The sequence below is a fragment of the Oryctolagus cuniculus genome, chromosome 11 (genome assembly GCF_051225735.1).
Source record: "Oryctolagus cuniculus isolate XC-2025 breed Fujian yellow rabbit chromosome 11, ASM5122573v1, whole genome shotgun sequence".
Lineage (NCBI taxonomy): Eukaryota > Metazoa > Chordata > Mammalia > Lagomorpha > Leporidae > Oryctolagus > Oryctolagus cuniculus.
Genome location: NC_142877.1, coordinates 52,125,436 through 52,135,023, shown reverse-complemented (window position 1 = coordinate 52,135,023; position 9,588 = coordinate 52,125,436). Strand labels below are relative to the sequence as shown.

Sequence of the window (9,588 nt, the reverse complement as noted above, 5' to 3'; positions counted from 1 at the left end):
TGTTCCGTACCCTTTGTTTCCCTCTCAGAATTGATGCCTGGTTGTATGTCAAAAATTTTTATTTCTTAAATTATGCATTATAAATATATTCACTTTCTGTGAAAGGCAGAGGCAGATACTTGTACCTGCTGATTTACTCCCTAAATGCCCCACATAGCCAGGGCTGGGTTAGGCTGATGCCAGGAACCCAGAACTCAGCCCAGGTCTCCCATGAGAGCTGTAGGGACCCCAGGACTTGAACCATCATCTGCTACCTCATGAGTTGAGCAACTAGCAGGAAGCCAGAACTGAAGCAGAACTGGGACAGAAACCTGGGCACTGTGGTGTGGGATGCAGGCGTCCCAAGTGGTGCTTTAAGTTTGTGCAAAATGTAAGCCGGCGCCGTGGCTCAATAGGCTAATCCTCCACCTTGCGGCGCCGGCACACCGGGTTCTAGTCCCGGTTGGGGCGCCGGATTCTGTCCCGGTCGCCCCTCTTCCAGGCCAGCTCTCTGCTATGGCCAGGGAGTGCAGTGGAGGATGGCCCAGGTGCTTGGGCCCTGCACCCCATGGGAGACCAGGAAAAGCACCTGGCTCCTGGCTCCTGCCAGGATCAGCGCGGTGCGCCGGCTGCAGCGGCGGCCATTGGAGGGTGAACCAACGGCAAAAGGAAGACCTTTCTCTCTGTCTCTCTCTCTCACTGTCCACTCTGCCTGTCAAAAAAAAAAAAAAAAAAAAAAAAAAAAAAAAAAAAAATGTGCCCCTCAGAATTCTTCAGGACTTAGGAATATACGTATGATATCCATAGAAATTGGGCCTGCTGCTAGGTTACTGAGATAGGGCCTGAACTGTCAAGATATTTTGCTGCTTCATCTTAGAGTTAAAATAGCAGTTAAGGTTAAGGTAGCTGTGCTACAAATTCTTATTTCTGCAGTGCACTATAACCAGGAAGCTGAAAGATTCTATGAAATGGACATTGATACTGCTTTACAAGAGGTGCTGAAGGCCACCCTCATCCACAGTGGCCTCGCACGTGGAATTCGTGAGCCACCAAAGCCTCAGACACGCACCAAGCCTGTCTTTGCATGCTTGTGTCTAACTATGGTGAGCCGTTACAGGGGGAGGCTCTGTGCTGAACCCCAGGTCAACCTCATTAAGGTTGATGACAAGACACTTGGTGAATGGGTAGGGCTCTGAGATTGACCAAGAGGGGGGACCCCGTAAGGTGGTCAGTTGCAGTTGTGTAGTGGTTAGGGATTACGGTGAAGAATCTCAGGCCAAGGATCTCCTTGAAGAAAACTTCAAATACAAGAAATGAACAAATGAAAACTTGGCTCACACACAAAAATGTAACTCTTGGAAGGTCATCAGATGAATTCCTGGGGAGGTTGCCTCTGATAGGTCTTCGAGTGATAGCGATCAGTGTGTCGTTCCTGCTGCTCCAGTTTTGTGGTTTGGTTATTTATTTGAAAGGACAGGGCCACTGGAAGCCAGGAGCCTGGAACTCTCATCTGAGTGTGGTGGAGGGTCAAGTACTTGGGCCGTCTTCCACTGGTTTCCCAGGTGCATTAGCAGGGAGCTGGATTGAAAGTGAAGCAGCTGGGACTTGAACTGGTGCCAATATAAGATGCTGACATTGCAGGTGGGTGGCTTAACCTGCTGCAATACAATGTCATCCAGAAACAAACATTTTTTTTTTTAATTTATTTGACAGAGATAAAAGTCTTCCTTCTGTTGGTTCATCCCCCAGTGGCTACCACGGCTGGTACTACACTGATCCGAAGCCAGGAGCCAGGTGCTTCCTTCTGGTCTCCCATGTGGGTGCAGGGACCCAAGCACTTGGGCCATCCTGCACTGCCTTCCCGGGCCACAGCAGAGAGCTGGACTGGAAGAGGAATAACTGGGACTAGAACCGGCGCCCATATGGGATGCCGGCACCGCAGGCGGAGGATTAACCAAGTGAGCCACAGCGCTGGCCCTGAGACAAACATTAATACCACTATGTGTTAAGAACTTGAGTGCTCCTTCAAGAAGAATTGCTTAAGTTCTAACAAAATGCTCTAAATGATTAAATCAAGTAACAGGCCATGAACATTTTCTGAGGGCTGGAGGCCGGGGAACCTGTACTCAGTACTGCAAAAATTCTTGCAGACGCTGGCGAGTGGAGATTACCCACAGCAAACATTTTCTAAAGGTTACGTCAGCACAGGGAAGACAAGCACTGGGTAACATGGACTTCAGACTGCACCTTGCTGCTGAGTCTTGGCCCAAGCAAAGGCTACCTGTATCCCTGCTGTGCTCCGCTGTTGACAGCAGCCTGAGGGGATGTGTCTGTGCTGTGAGGGAGCTGCGAGGGAGCTGGTTCCTCTGGAAGCAGTCTGGGTGGCACACTGCCTTGGCTGCCGGTTCCATGAATTCCATGACTCCTAAGAGATCTGCTTTAGGAGAAATTTAGAAGGATGAATTACAGGCCCTTTTGCTGCTGTTTGTCTTGGAACCACAACTGGTAGTCAATACCCTCCTCCACCAAATACTCAAAAATTCCTTCAGGTCGCCGGCGCCGTGGCTCAATAGGCTAATCCTCCACCTTGCGGTGCCGGCACACCGGGTTCTAGTCCCGGTCGGGGCGCCGGATTCTGTCCCGGTTGCCCCTCTTCCAGGCCAGCTCTCTGCTATGGCCAGGGAGTGCAGTGGAGGATGGCCCAGGTGCTTGGGCCCCGCACCCCATGGGAGACCAGGAAAAGCACCTGGCTCCTGGCTCCTGCCATCGGATCAGCGCGGTGCGCCGGCTGCAGCGGCGGCCATTGGAGGGTGAACCAACGGCAAAGGAAGACCTTTCTCTCTCTGTCTCTCTCACTGTCCACTCTGCCTGTCAAAAAAAAAAAAAAAAAAATTCCTTCAGGTCTTTGTTGTCAGTGATGACAGGTCTGGAGCTTACCTGATGGTGTGAACCTACCTTCCATTCCTGATGTGTGGTTTTTTTTTTTTTTTTTTTTTTTTTTTTTTTTTTTTTTTTTTTAATATAATTTGAAAGAGTTACAGAGAGGAGGACAGAGAGAGGAGAGACAGCTTCGATCTGCTGGTTCAGTCCTCAAATGGCTGCAATGGCCAGGGCATGGCTGGGCTGAAGCCAGGATCCAGAAGCTTCTTCCAGGTCTCCCATGTGGGTGCAGGGGCCATCCCATGCACATCAGCAGGGAGCTGGCTAGGAAGTGGAGCATTTGGGACTTGAACTAGCATCCACATAGGATGCAGGGGTGCTGCAGGCTGTGGCTTAACTTGCACTGGCAGAAACTCCCACGTGGGTAGCAGAGGCCCAGTCACTTGAGCTATCATGTACTGCCTCACAGGACTCATTAGCAGGAAGCTGGGTCAAAAGTGGAGGTTCCGGGAGTGGCAGCTTAACTCATTGTGCCACAACGCCATACCTTTAAAAGAAAATATGTATATATGTATGTGTGTGTACATACAAACACACATTTTTTAAAGTTGCCCACACACATGCACAGATCTGCATAAGCAGGAAGTGGATGCTGGTGCCGCGACTCAATAGGCTAATCCTCTGCCAGGTTCTAGTCTCGGTCGGGGCGCCGGATTCTGTCCTGGTTGCTCCTCTTCCAGGCCAGCTCTCTGCTGTGGCCCGGGAAGGCAGTGGAGGATGGCCCAAGTGCTTGGGCCCTGCACCCCGTGGGAGACCAGGAGAAGCACCTGGCTCCTGGCTTTGGATCAGCGTGATGCGCCAGCCGCAGTGCGCCGGTTGCAGCGGCCGTTGAAGGGTGAACCAACGGCAAAAGGGAGACCTTTCTTTTTTTCTTTTCTTTTTTTTTTTAAGGAAGACCTTTCTCTGTCTCTCTCTCTCACTGTGCACTCTGCCTGTCCAAAATAAAAAAATAAATAAAAAAATAAAAAAAATTAAGCAGGAAGTGGAATGGGGAGCTGGAGCTGGGGCTCAAACGCAGTCATCCTAAGTGACATCTTAATTGTTCTGACAAATGCCCACCACGGCCTGCCCCCTCCATATACCTTTTTCATTCCTCACTCTGACTTCTGCCAGGGAGCTCCAGGAATTCCCTCTTTGCTGAGTGTTAGCACCACTTTTTCTAGGTGTCCTTGCCAGGATGTTAAATCCTATGTAGCCCATGACTCAGCCAATGACTTGCTTACCCAGTCTTCTGTTCTTTCTTGTCTCCTTGTTCAAGCACCCTCAAAATCCAGTTCCAGAAGTACTTCCTTAGTTTTTACTAGGGCATTGTAGCTAATTCTTTTTTTAAAGATTTTTTTTTATTTGAGAGTTAAGAGGTAGAGAGGTAGAGAGGTGGAGAGAGAAATACCTTCCATCTGCTGAGTTCACTCTGCAAATTATTGTAAGAGCTGGAGCTAGGCAAGGCCAAAGCCAGGAGCCTGGAACTCCATTTGGGTCTCCTATCTGTGTGGCAGGGACTCAAGCACTCAGGTCACCTTCCACCGCTTTCCCAGATGCATTAGCAGAGAGCTGGATTGGAAGTGGAGCAGCCGGGTCTCGAACCAACGCTCTCATAGGATGCCAGAGTTGCAGGCTGCAGCTTAATCTGTTGTACCACAGTGCCGGGCCCTGGCTCATCACTTGTAGAAATTCTTTATATATATATATATATATATATATATATATATATATATATATATATATAGTGGAGTATAGTCCTTTGTGGATTATTTCCATTTTGTGCTTCGTTTTAAACTTAGTTTTATTTCTTAGGGACTGAGTTTCTTAATTTTAATGTCATTTAGTCTATCAGCTATTCCTTTTATGTTTAGTACTTTTTGGGTCTGATCTTTCTCCACCCTGAAATCATAAAGATATTCTCCCATGTAACTTCTGAAAATTTTATAGATTTGTCTTTTAGGTTTAACTCATCTAGAGTTTGTTATTGTGTACTCTATTAGGGAGGTAAGGGTTCAAGTTTATGGTTTTTTATTTTCCCATATGGCTACATATTACACTGTCTTTCTTACTGTGCAGGCATAATTTTGTCTATTTTTTTATGATAAGTATTGATTCTTGGTAGAGAAAAATCCTCCTACTTGATTCCTTTTAAGGAATTCTCAGCTGTTTCTTTTCTTTTTTTCTTTTTTTTAAGATTTATTTATTTATTTGAAAGGCAGTTACAGAGAGGCAGAGGCACACAGAGAGGTCTTTCATCTGCTGGTTCACTTGGGCCTTCTTCTGCTTTCCCAGGCCATAGCAGAGAGCTGGATCGGAAGTGGAGCAGCCAGGTCTTGAACTGGCGCCCATATGGGATGCCGGCAGTGTAGGTGGCAGCTTTACCTGCTACGTCACAGTGCCGGACCCTATGCTTGTTTCTAAATTCTATAAGCCATGTTCCTCTTTTGCCAGCTGGCCAGCTGCCCGTGGGCTCTACCCAGGAGAGCTGTGAAAGGCAGGTTGTAGGACTGAAAGTGGGACACTTTTCCTTCTTGTTTGCTTCTTCTTCCAGTCACCCAGTTAGCATTCTCTCAGTGTGGCTTCTCACCCTGACAGTAACATCAGTTGATTGTACTAGATGCAGTGGGTTCCAGTTTGCACACTCCCAGAAACATTTTCCTAGGGCCTCTTAGATACATTGTGTCAGCCTGTGCACAGTCCCTCAGTGGAGGCAGTGGTAGCAGCTAAGGAGCTCCATTATCCAAACTCTGGGTCCTTTTAGGTGCTAGTTGCTTCCTGCAATTATTCTGTGAAATCGCAATGTCCACTTGTGACCTTTCGGTTCTCTAATGCGGAATAGCAATTCTTTATACTAAATAAAGATTATTATGTTGTTGTATCTTTCGACACAGAAGTTAAACAATCATAACCATCCTAATAGATGCAGGATTTTAAAAATGACATTCAGGGGCCGGTGCTGTGCTGTAGCTGGTAAAGCTGCCACCTGCAGTGCCAGCATCCCATGTGGGTGCCAGTTCGAGTCCTGGCTGCTCCACTTCTGATCCAGCTCTCTGCTATGGCCAGAGAAAGCAGTGGAAGATGGCCCAAGTCCTTGGGTCCCTGCACCCGGAAGAAGCTCCTAGCTCCTGGCTTCGGATTGGCGCAGCTTCAGCCATTGTGGTCACCTGGGGAGTAAACCAGTGGATGGAAGATCCCCCCCCCCCCATCTCAAAGACATAAATAATTGCAAAAACAAGTTCATGGAAAGTGGAATTCAAAGTTGAATTTATTGTAAAAGGTTTACACAATATGATCGGTGGATAACATGAGTTTCTTTATACGTTACTTTTTCCCCTTCTTCCTGTTTTGTTGTCCTGAAGGAAATGGGGTGGGCTGTGGAATTTTCATTCTGAATTTGGCTGATCGCTTGACCACCATGCAGCAGTTGGGTTTAGAGCCTTGAGCAGATTCCAGTTCCTTATTTTGAGAGGTTTATTTCATGGGTGCTGATGTCTGCTTTTGTCAGGAGTGATACTCCCAGAGTTGTAAAATGGTGATCTTCCAAGTTGATGACTTGTCCCTCATTTATCATCTGGACAATCTCTATGAAGGGAAATTGCTCCTTACCTTGGATCTGGCTAGCCAGTGGTATAGGAGAGTCAGGATAAAGGCCCGTCTTGGTCCTTTTGGGTTGGTGTGTTAAAATACTACACACTAGGAGATTTATACACAGTGCACGTTTCTTCCTCACAGGCACTCACATACAGTGTCTGCTGAGGGCACCTTCTTGCTCTGTCCTAGTCACTCTCTAGGTCTCTTTAACAGGGGCACTGATCTCATTCCCCTCCAACTCAGCCACTCCCTGCAAAGGCTCCACTTTGAAATACCATCACCTCTGAGATTAGGATTTCAACATATGGATTTTGTGGGGGAGGGAACACAGGTATTCAGACCATAATGATGCTTCATTATTTTTCTTCAAATATTTTAAAACATCTGTTATTTTCATTTTTCTTTGAAGGGGGGGAGCGAGCGAGCAAGAGCGAGAGCGAGTGAGCGAGAGAGAGAGCGTGTGCTTCGACTTACTGGTTCACTCCCCAAATGTCTGCAATCAGGCTGGGCCAGGCTGCACCTAGGAGCTCAGAACTCAGTTCTAGTCTACCATGTAAGTGGCAGGGACCCAATTCCTTGAGCCATCCCCTGCTGCCTCCCAGGTGCACGTGAACAGGAAGCTGGAATTGGAAGCAGAACTGGGGCTCGAACCAAAGCATTCTGATGTGGACTGTGGGCATCCCCAGTGGTGTCTTAACTGCTGTTCCCAGAGCATGCCCATTAAATCTTTTCCTGTACTTGCTATTTTAAAAAACAGTGAGTTATTAGCATCCTTCAAAAGTAATCAGAGTTTAAAAATTACAGCTAAGGACTTGTGAATGTGCGTGGATGTGGCTTGGTCTGGCTGCGGTCCTCTTGGCTGCAGCTGCTTTCTTGCCCTCTAGGTGGTGCTCACAGTCATCCCAAACCCTACAGATAAAGTCATCAGGATAGCTGGATACTTTTATCTGATCTTGGAATGTCTCCTGCCTGACGCCTGGAATGTTAATGTTTCTTGAGAAAGTTAAGGTACATTCTGGTGAGACACAGACCCCCTTTCTCTATAAAACCCTTCTCTCGTGCTTCCTGGTGTGGGGCTCCTCTGGTCTTGCCACTGCCTGGGACAGGGTTCTGATAAACTGCACTGTGTGTAATCCTGGATTTGTCCGCCTCTTTCTTTGGTTTCATGGTAACTTCCACCTTCAACAGCTGGTTTCCTATGCCAGGTTTTTCTGAAACAAATTTAAGTGTATTTGATATGGTTCAGTCTATTACGCTGAAGATGTTTGTTAGTACTTAAGTTAGCCTAGCTTTGGCCATAGGGATAGTCTCTAAATTAGCCTCTAAGTCTTTCCATGTGACCTTGAGAATCTTGGATAGTTTCTTTGCCATTTGTATGTCAAGATGGTTTGGGTTCATTTTGTTTATTTCCTGTTCCAAGTCCAGAAGCACTCATTTCTAGAAGTGACACTGATTCCATTTATGTACATATTTATTTACTTACCTACCTTTTATTTGAAAGACAGAGGGACAGAGGATTTCCATCTGCTGGTTTACTCCACAAATGCCCACACAGGTGTGTCTGTGTGAGGCCCCAACCAAGAGTCTGGAACTCCATGCAGGTCTCCTACTTGGGTGACAGGGACCTAAGTACTTGAGCCATCACCTGCTGCCTTCCAGGGTGTACATTAGCAGGAAGCTGAAGCAGGAAGTCTGGCTGGGACTTGAATCAGGCACTCTAACTTAGGGTGTGGGCATTCCAGCCACAGAGCTAAATGCCAAGCTTCCCTCCCCACCCCTGGTTCCTTTCTAATAGGAAGCCGTGTTTCACAATCTGAGTGCAAGGGATGCCCATTCCTACTGTAACAGTTGCTGTGATATGCTGCCCCATGGTTTCATAAGGACTAAAGGATTTCACCTGAACCTTTTTTATCTTACATCCATACAGCTCTCTTTTGTCATGCTCGTCATTTCCATTTCCAGGACACCGAAGATGATAGAATTAGAATATAACTTAATTGCTCATTTATTATACCATATAAGCACGACAGTTTCAAAATAACACAATCATCAAAATTGATTATTAGATCAATAAAGGGGAAGACATTTGGTATAGTGGTTAGGATGCTGCTTAGGGTGCTCATATATATCTGAGTGCCTCAGTTTGAGTCACGCCTTCTTTCACAATTCTAGCTTCCTGCTGATGTGAACCCTCGGAGACAAAGGGCAATGGCTCAAGTAACTGGTTCCCTGCCACCCATGTGGGAGACCTGGATATAATTCTATGCTCTAGGCTTTGACCTGGCCCAGCTCTGGCTGTTGGAGGCACTTGGGGAATGACCCAGTAGATGGAATATCACTCTGTGTCTGTTTCTCTGCCCTTCAAATAAATTAAAGAAATTAAATCAGTGAAAACATCTTTTTAAAAAGTTTATTTTATTTTACTTGAAACAGGTACACACAAAAGGAGAGAGAGGGAGGGAGGGAGGGAGAGAGAGAGAGAGAGAGAGAGAGAGAGAGGTTTTACATCTGCTGGTTCACTCTCTAGTTGGCCTCAAGTACTGAACGGAAGCCAGGAACCAGGAGCTTCCTCTGGGTCTCCCACGTGGGTGCAGGGACCCAAGGACTTGGGACATCTACTACTTTCCCAGGCCATAGCAGAGAGCTGGATCAGAAGTGGAGCAGCCGGTGCCCATATGGGATGCCAGCACTTCAGGTGGCAGTTTTACTTGCTAAGCCACAGTGCCGGCCCCAAAACATCTTTTTTTTGAGATCTTCTGTCCTTAGGGTAGAATCCAAGGGGAATACTCAGCAAAATTACGGTATTTTATTTATATATTTATATATTTTTGATTATTTATTTGAAAGGCAGAGTAACAGATCTTTCAACTACTGATTCACTCCCCAAATGCCCACAACAGTCAGAGTTGGCCCAAGCTGAAACCAGCAGGCAGGAGCCAGCAACTCCATTTGGGATCACACAGGGGTGGTAAGAACACAAGCACTTGGGCCATCGTCTACTGCTTTGTGGGTGCATTAGCTGGAAGCTGGGACAGAAGTGGAGGAGCTGGAACTTGAATCTCTGATATGGGATGCCAGCATCCCAAGAGGCAGCTT

The 9,588-nt window shown here is 46.9% G+C and overlaps 1 pseudogene; it reads left to right on the top strand.

The window, feature by feature from the left end:
* The first annotated feature begins 807 nt into the window (after window positions 1–807).
* Window positions 808–1,425, top strand: LOC149123461 (small ribosomal subunit protein eS12 pseudogene; annotated as a pseudogene).
* Window positions 1,426–9,588: the final 8,163 nt, after the last annotated feature.